Source organism: Protopterus annectens, chromosome 1.part0 (genome assembly GCF_019279795.1).
Source record: "Protopterus annectens isolate FY-2018-M chromosome 1.part0, PAN1.0, whole genome shotgun sequence".
In the NCBI taxonomy this organism is placed as follows: domain Eukaryota; kingdom Metazoa; phylum Chordata; order Ceratodontiformes; family Protopteridae; genus Protopterus; species Protopterus annectens.
This window is the reverse complement of record NC_056725.1, coordinates 1,269,310,091-1,269,332,189: the sequence shown is the minus strand read 5'-3', so window position 1 is coordinate 1,269,332,189 and position 22,099 is coordinate 1,269,310,091. Positions and strand designations below refer to the sequence as shown.

The 22,099-nt window shown below is 41.3% G+C and overlaps 2 protein-coding genes across 5 annotated transcripts in view; one reads left to right on the top strand and one right to left on the bottom strand.

Moving 5' to 3' along the window:
- Positions 1-11,937, bottom strand: part of PGM3 (phosphoglucomutase 3) — a 444,220-nt gene extending 432,283 nt beyond the window's left edge. Inside the window, exon 1 of one of the 3 annotated variants that reach the window (XM_044066154.1) lies at positions 11,826-11,937. The gene's annotated coding sequence lies outside the window, so the exon portion shown is untranslated. Of the gene's footprint in view, positions 1-11,775 lie in introns of all 3 variants that reach the window. The other 2 variants (XM_044066153.1, XM_044066155.1) reach the window with 2 other exon arrangements.
- A 166-nt stretch (positions 11,938-12,103) lies between these two features.
- CEP162 (centrosomal protein 162) overlaps positions 12,104-22,099 on the top strand; it is a 2,095,315-nt gene continuing 2,085,319 nt past the window's right edge. For both annotated transcript variants that reach the window (XM_044066152.1, XM_044066151.1), the window contains exon 1: positions 12,104-12,288. The gene's annotated coding sequence lies outside the window, so the exon portion shown is untranslated. The remainder of the gene's footprint in view (positions 12,289-22,099) is intronic.

The following is a 22,099-nucleotide window of genomic DNA, read 5'->3' as shown; positions in this document are numbered from 1 at the left end:
TGGCTTTATATGTCAGGCACAGATCGCCTCTGAACAGGCGGTATGCCACTGAGTAGAGCTGGAGTTTCTTTAACCGGGCAGCATATGGCATCTGTTTGAGCCCTTTGATCCTCTTGGTGAGGTACTTTTGGGGTCTTTCCAGTTGCTGCAGGTGTCTGGTAAGGTACATCCCAAAAGGGGCATTGTACTCAATTATGGGCCTGATGAGGGATGAGTAAAGAGGCACGATGACCTCCCTGATCTAGATGTGAATCCCTTCATGATTAGGTGGGCTATATAAAATGTTTTTCTAACCACTTTGGCCACGTGGTTGTCAAATGAGAGATTGCTATCAACTTGGGTCCCCAGGTCCCTAAGTACTTCTTCTGTACTTAATGGATTACCACCTATGTGGTAATTTGTGGGCACTTTGTTTTGCCAAAGGGATGACTATACACTTTTGGCATTTAGCTTGAGGCCATGGCTCTGGCACCAGTTGTCTGTTTCTATGAGGCCCTTTTGGAGGATGCTTGTGTCGGCTGGAGAGTCGATTATGGCCCAGTTTGCAGTCATCTGTGAACTTGGTCAGCCACAGTCCTTCCGTGTTGGCCTGTACCTCCGAGAAATATATACCGAACAAGAGAGGTCCCAGGACTGAGCCTTGTGGGACACCACTTGTAACTGGTTTGGAGTCTGACATGGCTCCAGCAATTCTAACCATGTGGGTTCTGTCCTTGAGCCAGTTTGCAATCCATCTAGTGACATAGGGGTTTATATTTAAGCTGGTGAGCTTATCTATAATGCCCGAGTGGGGTATTGTATCGAAGGCTTTTGCGAGGTCCAGGTAGGCTATGTGGACCACCTTCCCCTCGTCAATGGCCTTGGTGACTGTTTCAAAGAAATCAACCAGGTTTAAGAGGCAGGATCTGCCCTTAAAGCCGAACTGGGTAGGATCCAGTGTTTGTAGGTCCCCAATATTTTTATTTATGAGGTCCATGATGATCCTTTCCATAGCTTTGCAGACCAAGCTAGTAAGGCTTATGGGGCGATAGTTTCCAGGATCCGTTGAGGCACCACCTTTATGGAGAGGGACCACTGTTGCTGTACGCCACTCTTTGGGCACATATCCTGTAGTAAGGCTGAGATTGAACAGTAGTTTTATGTTTGGGTTTAGCTCTTCTTGGAGTTCATGTAGGACACAGCCCGGGACACCATCTGGTCCCATTGATGCTGTGTTTTTGTTTTGGAGAGGACGGCTCTTACCTGAGCATCTCAGATGTCAGGGGGGCAGCACTCTGATGGGATAGATATTTGCCCTTTTGGTGGGGAGGGGGAGTTTGCACTGAACCTGTCAGCTAGGATGTTGGCAATGTCTGTGGGGTCGGTGTATTTTTGTCATTTTGGACTAATTCTGAGCATATCTGGGAATTACCACCCAGGTTCCTAACATAACTAAAGAAAGCCTTGTGATTATCCTTAGTGTCCTGTGCAATTTTTCTCTCGAAGCTGGCCTTAGACAATTTTATGTGTGCCCGTAGTTTTTTGCTAATACTGATCAGTGATGCCTTCCCTTTTTGGGATTTTGCTCTATCATTTAGTAGCTTCCTCCTTCTATTGTATAGTTTGTTTATAGCTGGGGTCCACCAGACAGGATGTCTGCCTTTGGAGGATTGGGTCTTGGTTTTATTTGGGATTGCATGATCCATGCATTCCTGAAGGTGTTCATAGAATGCGTTTATAAAGGATTCTGTGATCTGGGCCGTATTTTCCACAGGCCCAGGGGCTTTGAAGGATTCCACCTCAGTTTTGAGGAGTGTGAAATTTGCTTTAGAGAAGTTTTTCACTGTGGTTTTCTGGGCAGGGAGTGGGGTCGGGATGTGAATATCCAGTGAGATTAGTTTATGGTCTGATCTTACCAGTGAGGGATACACTTCTGGTCTGGAGCATAGAGTCCCCATGTTGGTGATGATCAGGTCCAGTATGTTTTCCCCTCTTGTGGGAGTGGTAACAAGTTGTTCCATAGCATTTGAGTTTATAAATTCTAGGAACCTTTGGGTTAGGGTGTTGGAGCTAGAGTAATGCTCCCAGTCTAAGTTTGGGTAGTTGAAGTCGCCCAATATAATGGTGTTTGGAGAGACCTTCATATTTTCCAGTGTTCTCAGGAAGGCCGAGTTGGGTTCCTGGGTTTGGGAGGGTGGTCTGTAGCAGGCTATAAACTGGAAGGCAGTTTTACCCACTGTTAGTTGCACATGGATAGTCTCTGATGCTTCGTGCTTTGCCACCTACCTGGAGGTGTGGGTATCTTTGATAAATATCGATACTCCCCCTCCTTTTGTGGTTCGGTCCAAGTTTTGGGGCCAAAAAGCATGGTATGAGGTATAACCTGGTAGTGCTGGGGTGCTCTCGGGAGCCCTGAACCAGGTTTCTGTTACTGCACAGATATCGATGTTCTCCATGCTAAGGAGAGTTTCGAGTGCGTGCATCTTGAGGTTTAGACTTCTGGCATTGAGTAGCATTACTCTTAGTTTCTTATCCCTTGTGATACCTATGGAGGTGGGTTTGTCTTTTGAGCCTTGCCTAAAAAGGCACTATGGGGGTAGCAAGAGCCTTTGCCAATATCCGAAGCCCAGGGGTGACAGGTGCAAGCCGTCCCTAGCGAAGCATCGTGGCTTGTCGAGCATATCATCCCAAGCTGACAGGCATTGGATCCCCTTTGAATGACACCAGTACTTAAGCCAATTGTTGAAATTGATCATCTTGTCTTCATATTGTGGCATCATTCTTGGTGAGGGTAAGATGCTACTCAAGGTCAGGGTCATAACGGCCTGGGCTACATGCTCAGAGAGCTCCTTTATGTCTCTTTTCATGTAGTCCAGGGAGGTACGTCTCAGGTCATTCACACCAGCATGGACAATGACTGAGTCATATTTGTACTTGCCTTGACAGGCTGCTCACCGTGACCCTCTCCTTGTTCAGCCTGGTGAGCGGGACGTCAGTGTGCCTGACGATAGAGTCACCTATTACAAGTGTATCAGGTGTGTTGTTTAGTTTTAAGGGCTGTGACTGTTTGGCACACTGGCTTTGTGAGATATGTGTTGCACGTGTTTTGTTTTAGGGTAGAGGCTGCTTGGGTGTCTGCTGTGGAGGGCTCTGCTGCTTCAGCAGATCTTTATTTAGAGCCTCCGAGTATGTTTTTGTGTGATTATGTGTTTGGTTTGCTGTCGTGGTAGGTCTATGTGAGACTGGAATTGTAGTGAGTGTGGTTTCCTTCTCCTCCTGACTGGTTATGCCAGTACTGAGTTGAGAGAGCTTAGCCTCCAGTTTGGCTATATGGTTGCATCTCTCACATGTGTTGGAATTTGTTGGGAGGAGGAGAGGGTTGTCTGTGTACATGAGGCAGTTGTAACATTGCCTCAAGATTCCTAGATTCACCAGCTGGACCGGAGAGGAGATTGACAACTGACCTTTGGACATGCTAGAATAATATTGGGAATTCCTTAATAATTGAAAACCAGGGCCAGTGGGGAGTGAGGGTGTAGTGCTTTTAATTTTTAGTGCTGACTTATATAATTGCTTTAGTGAGCAAGTGCCAGGTAACTTAAGTGCAATGTGTTACAGGTAACTTAAATGCAAAAGCGACAAACAGTAACTTTCTTTCAAGTGAAACAAGGAAATAAGTACAGTAAGCAATGCAGATATCAGTAGTGATCCACAGAAGCACTGAGAAGCCGCGTATTAGGTGGAATTAGCGTTCCAGGGAAATAACAAGCAAACAAACAACAAGCATATAAACAAAGCTAGATTCAGCAGGCCTGGATCTAGTCTATGCTACAGCAAACAAGGTGTACCAATTTCAGTAAGATACAGTTCAAATATTCAGGCACTATAAACCTTTAACCAGAAATTCCCAGCTCAGAGTCCAGCCTCTTCTCCCACAAGAGTGCAGACCACAAACCTTCTTAATGTAAAATAACTGGCCTGAAGCCCAAGTGCTTAAACCAGAACTAATACACTTTTAAGAATAACAGACACTGGGCTCTCAATCAGCAGTTCCCAACTTAGAAGGATGAAAGCTACCTGTCCTGCCACCACAGTGCATGCCACAAACCTTACTAATGTAAAACAACTGGTCTGAAGCCCAAGTGCTTAATCCAAAAGACTTAGAATGATAGCTACACTTTAATCAAGTTACTACCAAGCAGTAATAAATACAATTGAATACTTTAGAGAATGCCTGGATTAGTGCTCAAGTTACACAAACAAAGCTAGATCCAGCAAGCCCGAATCCAGTCTATGCCACAGCAAACAAGGCGCACCAACTTCAGTAAGAAGCAGTTCAGATATGCATGCACTATAAGCCTTCAACCAGAAATTCCCAGCTCAGAAGGGCAGAGTCCAGCCTCTCCTCCCACAAGAGTGCAGACCACGAACCCTCTTAATGTAAAATAACTGGCCTGAAAGCCCAAGTGCTTAAACCAGAATTAATACACTTTTAGAATAACAGACACTGAGCCCTCAATCAGCAGTTCCCAACCTAGAAGGATGTAAGCTACCTGTTCTGCCACTACAGTGCAGACCACAAACCCTCTCAGTGCAAAACAGCTGGTCCGAAGCCCAAGTGTTTAAACCAAAAGGCTTAGAATGAGTTACACCAAGCAGTAATAAATACAATTGAGTACTTTTAAGATGATGCAAAAGTAAAAAAAAGTAGGTAGAAACAAGTACAGTAAAAGCAGATGAAATTTTTTTTTTTATATATTTTTTTTTCTGAACAAGTGCTGAGATCAAAGAAACAGATTTGAGTGCTGAAACTAGAAAACTGGCTAGTTATAAGAAAAAAAACTAAGCTAGAAGGCTTCCCTCCAACACAGAAGGGCTTGGGGGCTCAGAAGCCTACAAATAGTCTATACCACTTAACAGGAAAGACAGGAAACAAGCTTAATTTTTTTTTTTTTCTGTTTCCCAGATGCTCTCTTTGTACACAGTAGGAGTGCCTGAAATCAGAATATGATCTCACTGCACTCAGTGAGCAAATGAGATGGGCCCAGAAGGAGTATCCAAACACAAATTTACAAGAGGGGCGGGCAGTTGCAAGGCCACTAAGATTAACACCAAAACAAAAACAAGGGAGGGTGGATGGGACTAACTGAAGAGCAGAGTGAAAACTTCCAGTTCAGTTAATATTCCTTCCACACAGTTAAAATCGATTTAAATACTGTATTTTTTGGAAAGAAAAGAGAGCAGATAAAGGTACTTAAATTCTCTTATATGTCCAGTTAAAATATAGCAAGTTCTTAGCCGGCCAAAGCTGAGGTTTTTAAGCAGAAAATATTTCACATTGTACCACTTAAATAGGCAAGGACAGGAAATCAAAGAATGTGACTACCCCCACACCTGTAATTACTAGCAAATAACAAAATTCAGCAAACACTGACTAACTTCCAGTTCAGCTAATATTCCTTCCACACAGTTAAAATCAATTTAAATACTGTATTTTTTGAAAAAAAAAAAGAGCAGATAAAGGTACTTAAATTCTCTTATACGTCCAGTTGAATATAGCAAGTTCTTACCGGCCAAAGCTGAGGTTTTTGTGCTTGAAAAAATTTTAATTGTATTGCCTTCCTGCTTTTTTTACAGTTTTGCACTTGTTATATATCATTCTAAGTCATTTTTGTATTGTATAACTGTTGTAGGCTACACACTAAAGTGTGCTAGCCTGTTTATAGCATTTACAGTGTTTTCTGTGTGTTTTTCTGCTGTTTCCTGAAAAAAAACATAAAAACAAACAAAAAAAAATATTCTCTTTCCTCGCCTTTGTTGAACTAGATTAGTCCAGATTTCAGGCTTGCTGAATTCTGGACTGTGGTATAGGTTCTTGTGTTGCCCATATAATTACTTGGATAGGAGGAAGCTTCTCTGTTCACCAGTGAGAGTGGGGAGCTTTGAGCAGCTTATCTGTCCCTGGAAGAGTGGTCTTAGCCCAGAAACTAGTAGCTTATTGGCCGTTTTAGGTCAATTCCTATCTCTCTCAGTTTCCCTGCTTTAAAACCTGCATTTGCACGGTTTTGTGCGATTTTGCGCATAGCGCAGCATCGGGCAGCGCCGCTTAAACAGGTTTAAACTATTCCCGACTCTACAAAGTCTACTCTTCACTTTTTCCCTTAGAACTGTTCTAACTCTCAAAGTAAGCACTCTATTTTCATTCTAAAGCCCTGCACTTGCTCTTATAAGTAATCTTATAAGTAAACACTAACAAACTAAAGCACTACACCCTCTCATACTCTTTATAAGCACTAGGCTCCCTATTGGTCCGTTCTGATCAGTCAAAAATCAGTTCCTTATACTTCTCTGGCATGTCCAAAGGTCAGTTTCAGGTTTACTCTACAGTCCAGCTAGTGAATCTGGGAATCTTGAGGCAATGTTACAATTGCCTTATGTACACAGACCACCCTCTCCTCCTCCCAACAAGCTCAAATATATGTGAGAGATGCAACTATACAGCTAAACTGGAAGCCGAGTTCTCTCAACCCAGGACTGGCACAGTCAGTCAGGAGGAGAAGGAAACCACACACGCCACAAATCCAGTCTCACATAGACCTATCGTATCAGCAAACCAAACACATAAACACACAAAAACATACTCTGAGGCTCCAAATAAAAATCTGCCAAAGCAGCAGAGACCTCCAAAGCAGACATCCAAGTAACCGCTACCCCACAACAATACTCACGTATCACATATTTCACAAAGTCAGTGTGCCACACAGGCACAGCCCTTAAGGCTAAACAACACACCTAATACACTTGTAATAGGTGACTCTATTGTCAGACACACTGGAGTCCCACTCACCAGACTGAACAAGGAGAAGGTCACTGTAAGCTGCCTGTCAGGTGCCAGGATCTGCCGCATAACACAAGTACTCAGGTCACTCCAAAGCAAGTACAAATTGTCCATGCTGGTGTGAATGACCTGAGACATACCTCCCTGGACTATATGAAAAGAGACATAGAGGAGCTCTCTGATCACGTAGCCCAGGCCGGTATGACCCTGACATTGAGTAGCATCTTGCCCTCACCAATAATGATGCCACAGTATAAAGACAAAATGATCAATTTTAACAGTTGGCTAAAGTATTGGTGTCACTCAAACGGGATCCAGTCAGCCTAGGACGACATGCTCGACAAGCCACATTCCTTTGCTAGGGACGGCTTGCACCTGTCACCTCTGGGCTTTCGAATACTAGCTAAGGCTCTTGCCACCCCCATAGTGCCTTTTTTAGGCAAGGCTCAAAAGACAAACCCACCTCCATAGACAACACAAGAAAAAAAAAAAACTAAGGGTAATGCTGCTCAACGCCAGAAGTCTAAACCTCAAGATGCACACACTTGAGGCTCTGCTCACTATGAAGAATATCGATATCTGTGCAGTAACAGAAACCTGGTTCAAGGCTCCCAAGAGCACCCCAGCACTACCAGGTTATACCTTATACCATGCTTTTCGGCCCCAAAACTCGTACTGAATCACAAAAGGAGGGGGTGTATCCATAGTCAAAGATACCCACACCTCCAGGTTAGTGGCACTGCACGAAGCATCTGAGACCATCCATGTGCAACTAACAGTGGGCAAAACTGCCTTTCAGTTTGCTACAGACCACCCTCCCAAACTCAGGAACCCCACTCGGCATTCCTGAGAACACTGGAGAATATGAAGGTCTCTTCAAACACCATAATATTGGGTGACTTCAACTACCCAAACATTGACTGGGAAAACTACTCAAGCCCCAACACCCTAGCCCAACGGTTCCTAGAATTTATAAACTCAAATGCTATGGAACAATTGGTCACCACTCCCACAAGAGGGGACAACATATTGGACCTGGTCATCACCAACATGGGGACTCTATGTTCCACACCAGAGGTAAACCCCTCATTGGTAAGATCAGACCATAAATTAATCTCACTGGACATCCATATCTCATCCCCACCCCCAAACAAGGAAACCACGGTGAAACATTTCTCAAAAGCAAATTCACACTTCTCAAAACCGAGGTGGAATCCATACTGCCCAAAGCGCAGAATCCTTTACAAACGCATTCTATGGACACCTACAGGAATGCATGGATCGTGCTATCCCAAATAAAACCAAGACTCATGCCTCCAAAAGCAGGAGACCTGTCTGGTGGACCCCGGCCATAAATAAGCTATACAACAGAAGGAGGAAGCTACTGCGTGATAGAGCAAAATCCCAAAAAGGGAAGGCATCTCCGATCAGTACTAGCAAGCAACTATGAACCCTCATAAAATCATCAAAGGCCAGCTTTGAAAGAAAAATTGCACAAGACGCTAAAGATAATCACAAGGCTTTCTTTAGTTATGTCAGGAATCTGGGTGGCAACTCCCAGATATGCTCTGAGTTAGTGCAAAATGACAAAAAATACACTGAACCCACAGACATTGCCAACATCCTGGCAGACAGGTTCAGTGCAAACTTCTCCCCCCTTTCCCCCCCAAAAGAGCAAATGTCCATCCCAACAGAATGTAGCCTCCCTGACATCACAGATGCACAGGTGAAAGCTGCCCTCTGAAAAGCAAAAAACACAGCATCAATGGGACCGGACGGTGTCCCAGGCTGCGTCTTACACGAGCTCCAAGAAGAACTTAACCCTCACATAAAGTCACTGTTCAAACTCAGCCTTACTACAGGATATGTACCCAAAGAATGGCATACAGCAACAGTGGTCCCGCTTCCACAAAGATGGTGCCACAACGGACCCCGGTAACTATCGCCCCATAAGCCTGAATAGTCTGGTCTGCCAAGCTATGGAACGTATCATCATGGAACTCATAAACAAAGACATTGGGAACCTCCAGACACTGGATCCTACCCAATTTGGCTTTGTTAAGGGCAGATCTTGCCTCTTAAACCTAGTTGACTTCTTTGAAACAGTTACTAAGGCCATAGATGAAGGGAAGGTAGTCCATACAGCCTACCTGGACCTCACAAAAGCCTTCGACACAATACCCCACTTGGGCATCATAAATAAGCTCACCAGCTTAAATATCATCCGCTATGTCACAAGATGGGTTGCAAACTGGCTCTGGGATAGAACTCACATGGTCAGAATTGCAAGTGCCATGCCAGACTCAAAACCAGTTACTAGTGGCATCCCACAAGGCTCAGTCCTGGGACCTCTCTTGTTTGGTATATACTTCTCTGAGGTACAGGCTAACACAGGAGGACTATGGCTGACCAAGTTCGCAGATGGCAGCAAACTGGGAGCCATAACAGACTCTCCAGCTGACACAAGCATCCTCCAAAAATGTCTCACAGAGACGGATACCTGGTGCCAGAGCCATGGCCTCAAGCTAAATGCCAAAAAGTGCATAGTCATCCCCTTTGGAAAAAACAAAGTGCCCACAAATTACCACATAGGTGGTAATCCATTAAGTACGGAAGAAGTAATTAGAGATTTGGGGACCCAAGTAGATAGTAATCTCTCCTTTGACAATCACGTTGCCAAAGTGGTTAGAAAGACCTTCTATATAGCCCACCTTATCACGAAAGGGTTCACATCAAGATCAAGAGAGGTCATTGTGCCCCTCTACTCATCACTCATCAGGTCCATAATTGAATACAATGCCCCCTTTGGGATGTACCTTACCCGACACCTGCAGCAACTGGAGAGACCCCAAAAGTACCTCACCAAGAGGATCAAGGGCCTCAAACAGATGCCCTATGCATTTTGGCTAAAGAAACTCCAGCTCTACTCAGTTGCTTACTACCTACTCAGAGGCGACCTATGCCTGACGTAGAAAGCCATGTCCAACCCAGAATTAATGGACATGCTCCACCTCAGGAAATCCAAATCCCTTAGAGCTACACGCTCCAGGGACTTCAGCATGGCAATAAATAGGACATGCTGGAGGGACAGATTCATATCTCAAAGGCTCCCCTCACTCTGGAACAGGATCCCAATCCATGTCAGGCAGAGCCACTCGCTGACCCTTTTCAAGAGAAATCTTGACGAGTGGATGGGGGATCGTATGTTTACCCTTGGGATCTCTTCTATGTACTTGCTAGACAGAGGCACAGTAAACTAACTTTAAAAGGGCTATCTTCTGTGACCTTAACTAATCTAAAAGGGAGGCGAAAGCCAAACACATTCTGGCTACGCTTATAAATGCCGTAGGGCAGATAGCCTAGTATCAACCTATGAACCTAATCCGGGAGGATGTCAGATGACAAGATGCAATTAACTAATTGAGTAAAATTCAGACAGTACAGGTCTTTTATTTTTCAAACAGTGTGATTAAAGGGAAATTCATCACACTAATGGAATGCAGCTGAAAAAGCCATTATTGCTATTGCATGTCCTTATGTTCCTCTTAGTCAGAGTTCTCACCTGTCCACGATTTTTGCCTCGTAGTTTGCTATGAACCTTGTACCACTTTTTTGATCAATGAAGACTGCAATCAGTCAATAATTCCAAACATTAGAGTTTCATACATGTGATTATTCAGGAAATGTATGTGTTATTATTCAGGAAATGCACGTTGATAAAAAGTTAATAGTACAACAGGTTTTGTAAGTGAATTAAAAGATATTTACATAATCCCTAATTTTAGGGTCTTGCCTCCCATTATTTTTGGGTTTGTCCCTGATTCTTGAGCAAATATGTAGATAGATACATTCTTAGTCTTTATAAGAATTTGGAGTTCACAGCTTGGTTAACTTTACACTCCTAAATACAAAACACAACTGACCTACTCTTCATCAACAAGTTGTATGCACATCTCTTGATTTTTCATCCTCTTGATTGGTGACTGAGGGGTGCATAACTCTCAACCTTCCATCTGCAAAATAAGGAACACTAGCCCTCATAATGTGGAGCAAATGGACAAAATGTGGAACACATACTAGCAGCTTACTAATAACTTCAACTAAGGTCATAGCATGGTTAAAATATGCTGGTTTTACTTCTAAAAAAGATATTTTAAAGAATTAATACAGTTCATTTCTATTTACCATGGATATCAGTTAAAAAATTGCTAATGCTAATACTGAATGTGTGACAGACCTTCTCAATGGGGAACTTTGAGGAACACCAAACTCTTTAAGATGCCAAATGAGGTACGTTCCTTGTAATGAGGTACACTCAAGATGTATGGAGGGGTGGTTCATAAAATAATCAGGAACACTACCAGAAGAGATCAAACAACTCAGAAAACTTAAACAACACAATTTACTGCAATATATGCCTCTGTGAAAAAATAACGCTTTACATTCAACAAAATAGGTGTTATTGTTTTACATGTCAGAATATACTCAAATGTTACACATACACATTTCCTCTCAAAACCGAACAATAGAAGTGAGATCACAGCTGTCAACCTCTCAGCACAAATCTGGACAAAGACAAAAATAATGGGTAATAAAGCCCCCAAAATAGGGGCAACTTTTAAATATTGCTTTTATAAACTTGGAAAGTTGCTAGAATAAAAGCTCTTGTGTTACCATGCCTTTCCCAAAGGATATGAAGTCAGAAACTCAACTGCTTGTCATTATACAGTGACTAGTACAATCCTCACTGATATACACACACATATATATATATATATATATATATATATATATATATATATTTATATACATACACACACACACACACGAGTCAAAAATCTGGACAGCTGAGAGGTGTATATGAGATCAGGGACTAATTATATGACTGAAAAGTCTAAACTTAAACAAGATCAGATTCCCATTCGAATGTCATTTAACTACTAAAAAGTAATTCATACCTTAACGAAAAACAACAATTGGCAGAAATATTGTTGCTCTATTCACTTGCCTTCCAGTCTGCTTCCCTGTCCCTACAGTCGCAGAATGCAGAGCGAATAAATTAGAATAATAGTCAGATTAAGAGACGTGGCTGCAATACTTCCGGCTTTCAAGTTCCACGGCTAACTCCTGATGGTTGTACACGCCCATACTCAAAACCAACAATAAAATTTTTGTTTATAACCCCGCCTACAGAAGGTAGTGCCCCCTTAGAGCTTATATGACTACTTGTAGAGATTTTGCGAACGTTGGGCGGGAGCTTGTACTTTGCAGGCGGTGCAGAAGGCAATAAGCGTTGAATGAAGGGTTAGAGTTACTGCTGTCGTAGGGACTTGTGGGTAGAATCTCTATGGGTACGAGACGCCTTGTGATTCCGGAAGTTTTGGATATGCAAGTGTGAATGAAATTCGTATTAAACTTGCGTGCCCATCTTTGAAATACTTTGTATTATCACCTCTGATTATCTTAAAAAGGTAATGCTTTGGAAGAGCTTAGTTGTGACACATTGATGATCAAATTGGTATGCGTAAAGACTGAAGCTAACATATTCGCAAGCAAGTAACTTTTTCAAGATGGGTAGACAGCTAGAAATATTGCGTCGAGGTGATATTCATTTTGAAAATTATTTTATTGAATGCACTTAGAAAATGGCGCTTGTTTTAAAAATTAAAACACTTGCACTGTAAGTACAGTTCTTGCATGATTGTGTTTATCGTTCTTATGAGAGTTTTCCACTGTACGCATTCCTCGCTTATTTTGTAAAATATGTGTATTAATTATTTTCAGGGTTCTCTTTCGCGATATACTGCACACATACCCGTCAAGCTAAACGTTACATGCATTAAAAATGAATGGCACTGGCAAGCCCATCAAGGACCTTAGAGCACTTTTTATTTACATTGTGATGCCTCCAAGTGCCCCACAGCTGATTTAGCAACATTTGTGGGGTTATTGTATAGTATAGACCTATTTAATATTTATTATGCCTTTGAAAAGTTATAGCATAACGTGTACATCTTGTAGTCGTAGTTTCAGAGATGTGTTCGTGCTTCTTTCATCTGTACTACTACTTCGGTGCTTATTTTTGTGGATTAAATAAACAACGCTTATTGTACTGTACACTGTCAGGATGAACTATTGACTCTAGTGGTTGTAGTAGTTCTGGATTAGGCTTTTCTCTCCATCTCTCCGACTTCCAGGGGATAGTGGGATTTCCAAACTATTGTACTGTTATTAGAAATGGCAGAATGTAAAACTGCAGGTTAGTGTGTGAAATTACCTCCAATGTCTTACTAACATATCCATCTACTTACTAGCTTTGCTTTTTTGCTTGCTGACAATTACCAGTCACCATTGTGTATGTATGTATGTATATGTGTGTGTGTGTGTGTGTGTATATCTATAAGTTATAGTTATTTGTGGGGAGGGGGCATGATAGCTAGGTGATGGATACAGTGGCTCCTGCGGCAAGATGCCTATTATTTAAAGTGGCAATCCTATCTTTTACAAGCATCAAGGTTCATTACCCTTATAAAAAGTTGGACATGCACATATTTTTAATTTGGTTCTGCAACCATCCTGCAAGGTAATATTTCAGTTGACAGATTTGCACCTCCTGAGAAATGCATTGTTTCACTAATTAGAAACACACTGAATAAACAATAACTACATTAATTTGTAGTTTATAAATCCACCCTATCACAGGCATGCAATAACCTCCCATCCCAATTACGCTCCATTACACACCCTTCACAATTTAAGAACTCAAACTACACTTTATGAGAACCAAAAGTTGTACTTGCCATGACCATACCTAGCTCCAATTCTACTCTGTAGTACACATTTCATTACAACTTCACAGCATATTATTTTATCACTCCAATACTGTTACTGTTGTACCAAAATATCATACAATCCTCTCAGTATATTATCCCCCACATCTATTTCACTGACCTCACATTACACCTCTTGATATCCTTTCCACCCCTTTCATGAATCCTGCTATACACAAAATATTTGTTTTCCTTTGCAGTACAGAATTTATGTACTTGTAGTGTTTGCCAATTGATTGTTTTTAATTGTACACTAAACTATTATGTATACTTTATCTGTCTGTAATTGGAGCTTTTCTCCTTGGGTCTCCACTGAAAATGGGCTCCTGGCCCAGCTGGACGAACCCGGTTAACAAATGTCAATAAATAAATAATTTAGATAAAAATCATAGAAGTGAAAGCGAAATATTAGCTCTCATTTGGGACTTGAACTCAAGACCTCAGCCTGCTATGCTGGCATCACTGCTGTTGGACCAACATGAGACTTTAGGCAGCTTTGTTATCAGTTTCCCTTTAACAACATTTTCCTTGCAGCTACTGTTTTCAGTTATGTGTGTCTAAGCTTAGGGCTTTCTCTGTATTGATGCATGTGTGTCTAATTTTGCAAATAATTTTACAAACACAACTTCTTATTTTCGGATCATGTAGACCCCCATGACAACTTTACCATTACATCCAGGAACACTACCACAGTCTCCCCCCACCTCTCACATTAAACTTTTAGGTATAGAAATAAACAACAACCTCAGATTTGACGTCCATTTTTGCTCAAACTATCAAGAATGTTCATAAAAAAAATAGGAGTTCTCTATCGGAACAAGTAATTTCCCACTAGCCACACTAAAGCCAGGACTCCTCTGTTATCCACCCTTCTCAATGCATCCCCGGTACTAACCAACCTCTGTAAAACTGACCTAAACAAATTAGAATCTTGTTATAACAAGCTTGCTAGGTTTGCTACTGGGACCCCATATAGGACCCGTCATTGTGTAGCTCTGGCAACTAAACTGACTTGAGCTGCCTCAGGTACTAAAATTCATTCAGTTGACATTGGCACACAAATTATACTACCACCCAGCTAAAACCCCTGCACTCCAAAACCTAATTACATCTTATTCTACTACTAGAACCTTAAGATCTAGTACCCAGAACCACCTAGAAGTCATCAAACATAATAATGAAGCTGGGAAATCTCTCTTCATTTACTCCATCTCAAAAGCATGGAATACTCTACCTAGTCAACTAACTTCCAAATACTCCACCACTGAATTTAAGAAAGAAAGATGTTCCCCCAAGTTTTTACCACATCTAAAGCCAAAATAACAGTAGTCATCTAGACATTGCTCAAAGGAAGGGTCAGCTTTCAATAAATGGCAAAACCTATTAACAACTAAGAATTCGTACCATGTGTAAGTTATTAATCTAGGTGTGGACTCTTTATTAAGATGTTCAATATTTTTATCACTAGAACTGTGCACTTCATCTCTAGACATATTAGAAAACCTCAAGTCTTGCTTGCCTAACAAGATTTTTATTATAACCACGACTCACAAATCTAGCCCCCATCTTTTCTGCTTCAGTGTGAAATTCTTTCTCCGAACTGCAAATTTTCTTCAGCCTCATAAATTGGGCCTTGGGAATATTTTTAATGGTATGATTGGGATGACAACTCCCAGCCTCAAGTAATGAGTGAGTTTCTAGTGAAGGCTTCCTAAAAAGACTAGTTGTAATAGTTCCAGCTATCAGTTTAGTGACCTTTACATCAAGGAAGTTAATGTTAAACAAATCTACTTTCCCTGAAAATACTAGGCCATACATACATGTCATTAAGATATACAACAAATTCCTGCTAGAAATCTAAAGGTCCTGACCAAATACCCCAGTAGTAATCTAAGTGACGCCACATAATCAAATGCCATTTAAAGATACTGTTGTCATTGTATATTAATATTTCCATATCACCCATAAACAAATCAGCATAGATGGGGGCAAGTGTTGCCCCCATAGCCGTGCCTTTAGTTTGAATAAAATGCTTATCTTTATACTGAAAAACATTGTGTTCAAGAACTAGACCCAATAACTTTAACAAAAATTCAATATGTGAATCTGAATAGATTTCAGAGTACCTTAACCAATGCCTAACAACCAGTATCCTCCTTCATGTGGTATGCTTGTATATAATGACTGCACATCCAAGGTGCATAGATACAAACTATTTGTTATTTGGATGCTATTAATCGACCTCAAAAACTCTGTAGTATCTTTCACGGGCTCTCTGTAGCAAAGTTTTTAGTTGTTCTTCTAAATAAATGGACAATGGCTCAGTGAGAGAGCCCCATCCAGACACATTTGGTCTGCTTGGGAGATTTACAGTTGATTTGTGTATTTTAGGTAGTGTATAAAAGTGTTGTAGTTTAGGATCATCAGCTATTAATTGTTGTGATAGCATTTCAGAAGTCATCCCCATTTTTGCCCCATTCAAAAATTTGTCAATATACCTTTTAAAATCCAGTATAGGATCAATAGCTAACTCACAATATGAAGTATTATCTCCCAGTTGTCTTTGAACTTCTTTTTTTGTAATCAGATGAATCCCATAATACCACCTTACCACCCTTGGCAGCTTTTACTATTACTATGTGTTCATTCATGGCTAGATCATCTAATGCAATTTTCCCTTCTTAGTTAAGTTATATCCAACATTTCTAAAATCTACATGAAGCTCACAAATCACCTGTTCAAACATCTTAACAGCTGGGTGGTACGGTGGTTGAAAAGTGGATTTTTTTAAACATAAACGAATTATCAGATACTTACTTTCATTATCTCTCTGACTGTAAAAATACTTTAAGGTACAACAAAATTCTTTTATATTGAAAACAGTAGAATATTCAGAGACCTAAAATAGAGACATTATCCCAGACCTTTATTTAACACTCGAATTTCTGAATCGGACAAATTAACCATGGACAGACTAACAATCAAATTACTTTCATTTTCACTCTGGTTAGTATCAGTCATAGTTGTCCTGAACATTGCCTCGATGACTTCTCCTATGCTTTCATCCCGCTTGTCTATAAAGGATTTCCCCTTATTTTGGATTTGTTATTGCTAGGTGAAATCACATCATCCAAATCAGCCATTTTTAATCTCTGTATCGGTGTTGGAAAAATTAGATTAAAAATCAGAAGCACTCTATTCAGTATTGCTGGTATTCATGGAGTTCTTGGGAAGAAAGTAAGAGATTTAAACAGAAGAGAGGCCATTCCATTCTTATCACCGTTGAAGAAACAGACAGCACGTTTAACACCTTTCCACGAATAAGTAACATTGCTTTTATAGTTTTTCAAATCCCTATCAAATTTCTTTAGCTTATAAGGTATTAACTCTGCCTCATATTCATTAATAACTTTGATAACAGCTACAAACAAATGCAGTCTGAGGGTCATGCTGCTCAACGCTAGAAGTCCAATTCTCAAAATGCACTCGCTCAAAGCACTCCTTAAAATGGAGAGCATCGACATTTGTGCTGTAACAAAGACCTGGTTCAAGGCAGCAGCAAGCACCCCTGCACTACCAGGCTATAACTCATTCCACACCTTTTGGCCCCAGAACTTGGACCGAAGCTCCAAAGGCGGTGGTGTTTCCATATTCATAAAGGATGCGCACACCACCAGACTGGTAGCCCAACATAATGCATCAGAGATACCTCATGTGCAGCTAACACTGCATAAGACAGCGATTCAGGTTGTAGCCTGTTATAGGTCCCCAACAGTGTCCCAAGACTCGCACTCCATGTTCCTAAGCATCCTAGAGAATATTAGGGTCCAACCTAACACTCTCATACTGGGCAACTTCAGCTACCCCTCCATTAACTAGGAAAGCTACTCCTGTACCAGTACACTTACCCAACATTTCCTGGAATTCATTAATTCCAATGCCTCTAAAGCTAGCTACAGAATTGCAGCAGATAGTAAGGACAACCACAAGGCCTTCTATAGTTATGTAAAGAATCTGTATGGCAATACCCAGATTTGCTCTGAGCTACTGCACAATAGTACCTCTTGTACTGAGCCAACAGATATTGCCAATATATAAATATATTTATTACTTCATTTACATACTTATTTGATTTTTTTTACCAGAGCACAACACTGATCTCAATTATCTTCTCCATAACTTGCCATTAGCCACCTACCAAATACAACAACATTTTTCTGTGATCCTTAATGAACGGTAATCAAAAGGTTCTGTCTCACAAGAATCTGGGGGGGGGACTCCCAGATGAAGGAATGCATGTGGGGCTGCTATAAAAAAGCAACTGATGGGTTAAGTCAAGGAAACATGAGGGAATAGGAGTGAGGATAAAAATGCAGCTATTGACAGAACGCAACACTGAAAACTTGATATAATAATTTATTAATTCTATATAGCTGCATATTTATTAGTCACTCGGTTTGTTATGCACAAAAATTAAATTATGAAGTTTTGTGCTAAGCTAGGCATCGACCCCTATATCACTAGGTAGGTTGAAAACTGGCTTACAGATAGAACCCACAGTGTGAAAGTAGCTGACTTCAAGTCAGAGTGCCGACCAAGTCAGAGTGCCGACCAATTACGAGTGGAGTCCCACAGGGATCGGTCCTGGGTCCTCTCCTGTTTGGTATCTACTTCTCAGGAGTTCAGGCCAACACAAAGGGACTCTAGCTGACAAAGTTCACAGATGATTGCAAGTTGGGAGCCATTAACTCTCCAAGTGATGTTGACATCCTAATGAAAGGCCTCACTGAGACCAACCATGTCAGAACCATGGCCTTAAGCTCAGTGCCAAAAATGTGTCATCATCCCCTTTGGAAATCCCAGTTCCCACGGTAGTCCACTGAACACAGAAGGCATTATAAGAGCTCTGGGAACACAGGTTGACAGCAACCTTTCTTTTGACCACCACATTGCCACTGTGGGACTTGGCACATCTCATTACAAAGGGTTTTGCATCCAGGAAGAAAGATGTCATTGTCTTCCTCTACTCTTCCCTCATTATGCCAGTCATCACGTACAATGCCCCATTTGGCATGTACTTCACTAGACACCTGTAACAACTGGAGAGTCCGCAAAAGTGCCTCAAAGAGGATCCCAGGCCTTAAACACTTGTCCTATATGGATAGACTCAAAAAAAACTCCAACTATTCTCTGCCTCATATCACCTACTTAAAAGCGATCTCTGCTTGACTTACAAAGCCATGTCTGACCCAGCTCTGTTTGAAATGCTACATCTAAAGAAATCCCAATTCCACCACACCACACACTCCAGAGACCTCAACCTCATTACCACAATCAACAGAATGTGCTGGAAGGACGGGTTCATAACCCAGAGACTGCCCATGCTATGGAATAGATTTCCCATACATGTCAAACAGAGCACCCTACTGGCTGTCTTCAGGAGAAATCTTAATGAGTAGATGGGAAATAGAAAATTCACCCTGGGGATCACTCCAGTGGGTCTACTCTACACAGGCACTGGGCACGATGCCAGGGTAATCCTATGGGCTAGGCTTGTAAAGGCTCCAGGGCCATTAGCCTAGTACACACCTATGAACCTATGTATTTGCAGTGCTTATTTTTATATTCATTACAATTTGTAAACCTTTGTACAGATTCAACATTCAAATACAACCTTTGATTAATAATTCCTAGTTGCTGATCATAATATTCAATTAAAAGCTCAAACATTTTGGAAGCAGTCCATTGTATACTAGTGCATTTGTTCAGAAAAACACGGCAGTCTGTTTCTCCAAGCAGCTCTATGTAAACACTCAGGCCATGCTGTGCTGTACCAGCATTCAAATAAGCAAATAAGCTTTTAACAAATTAATGTACCAAGTAGTAGCTCTTAGTTTTTTTTGAGTTCTCCATAAATGTTTTAAACTCTTTTTCAACATTGTCAGGAGAACTAGCACCAACTGCTGCTGGACCCAAATTGTTACATGTAAAACGAGCAAAATCACCCTTAACTGTTAAATTGTTTGAGAAATTTTCTCAACGAGCTCTATTCAGCCATGTATACTGCTGCAATCTCCCAACACATGTAGAAACAGTGGAATAACAAACCAGTCATCACTCGCATAAATTTATGTTTCAAACACAACCTTGTGCACAAACTGACAACAGGAGCTGATAGCCTATCTATATGCAATCTTCCTTGATGTAAATGTCACTAAACCAATAGATGGAACTATTGCCACAAGTCTTTTTAGGAAGCCTTCACTATAAAGCCATTACTTGAGGCTGGGAGTTCTCATCCCAACCATACCATTAAAAATATTCCCAAGACTCAATTTATGAGGCTGAAGAAAATTTGCAGTTCGGTGAATGAATTTAAGACTGAAGCAGGAAAGATGGAGGCTAGATTTGTGAGTAGGGGTTATAATAAAAATCTTTTTAGGCGAGCAAGACTTGAAGCTCTAATACAGATGAACTGCTTAGATGTTCTTCATGTTTCACTGTTGCAGTCATTACATTTGGGTAATCTGCTGGCAGGTTGTACTCATGATTAACAAAGTCTTAGGTCCTGCATTGGTTACTGTCCCTTCTTCCATAATGTCAGGGGTATAAAACATGCAGCCAACGCCATTACATCAGTCTTTCTTGCCGCGCGGTGCCCAAAGCAGAAGCAGTTCGCATGTGCCGGTCAACCGACTCCTGAAATTTTCATTTTCGAGTTTCAGATCCGAAGTCTTCAACTTAAAAGCTAAGTACCCCGTTGGGGAAACTTTTTCTTGCTCCTTACCGATGTCAGTAAAAGTTAATAATTGCATTACTTGTGTAAAGCAAATACCTCATAAGGATTTTCATTTGTACTGTATTCCTTGCTAACGGTTTGGTGCTTTATTTAATCAACGCACTATCAAACGTCTGTATATTTTTACATTTAAATATTTTGGATCGCATTTTAATTATCCAGAAATGTCGTCGGTTAGCAATTCGACTACTGGAATACCTAAAAAACGCAAATAAAAAGACAGAGACAGGCCACTGAGGTCCAAAACTGCCGATGACACTTCTCCTAAGCCAGTCACCAGTTCACTGGTTCTCAATGAGGTGCTTTCGCAGCCTCTGATACCCGCTACTTCTGATTCGCAGGCCTCTATTGAGACTCATTCGGAGCCTGTTATGCCGTGATATGCTTCAGTTATAGAACCCATGGATGCCTCTACCCTGGATGGGTCCGAAGCCGCTGTGCAGGCACCGGATTCTGAGGGTGTTTTCAGGCCTACAGATTTGTATATTAAACCGAAGCCATCTTCAAAATTAAGGCCAAAATCTCGACCAATGCCTAAAAAACCAATGCCTGGTCCACATGTGCAGGCACCTATGCCTAAAAAACAAATGATCAAAATGGCTGAAGATTTAATTACTCTGATCAGGGAGAGCCAACCCCCCCCTCCCCCCCAAGAGGCCTAGGCAAGACATTGATCATGATTCCTCTGAACAGGATTCTATTTCTTCTGACTCTTCGAATGAACAGGAATTGTCTATACATTCTTATGAGGACTCTGATACAGAAGATTCCATTTCTTCTGCTTCACCCCCTGAGGATTTTTCTTTTGGGGAAACTTTACATACCTTAAGGGAACATTTCTACTGGGAAAGTCAGGATTGCTCTGGGATTTTCTTCTTCCTCAGCATAGGCCTTTGGCTATACCTACTGTTCTAGACATTGTTGATGATGATTTTTCAGAATCCAGTATGGCTCCTGGTTCTGTGCCTCCGGCTCCTTGTAAGCCAGACAGATACTACAGGGTTCCTGACTCCCACAAATTCCTTTTCAAAAATCCTGCTACAGATCCTGAAACCATTTCTCAGGGTCCCAAGGGCATTGACGCTTCTACAGATAAAAATCCTACCCCTTCTGATAGAGATTCCAGGGCGCTGGATAGATGGGGTAAGAAGGTTTACACTTCTGCAGCCTTGGCAATCGGGACTTTAAACTGTCAATTTCGTATGCTAAAATATCAACAGCATATCATGGGACTGCTTAAACAGAAAATGATGTTAATTTCTGACTGTGTGGAAAACAAGGATTTACAGGATTTATTGCATTCAGCTGAACAAGTTGGAAAACGTACTTTGCAATGTGGTTTTGATTCTTTGGAGGCCTCATGCAGGGCTGCTGTGACTGGGTCTGTTCTAAGAAGGCATGCTTGGCTCAGAGCAAAATCTGCCTGATCATGTTGAAGCAAAATTGTTGGATGCTCCTTTACACCAGGACCATCTCTTTGGTAATAAGGCGGAAGAAATTTTAAAGAAGATGGAAGATAAAGTTAAATCTATGCAAACTGTGAAAGATTTCTTACAAGTGCAACCTCCAAGATTCAGTAGGCACTGCCCTACTAAGAAGTGGTCCTTTCCAGTTCCTTTGAGAGTCACTCAAGTCAAATCCAGACATTCCAAA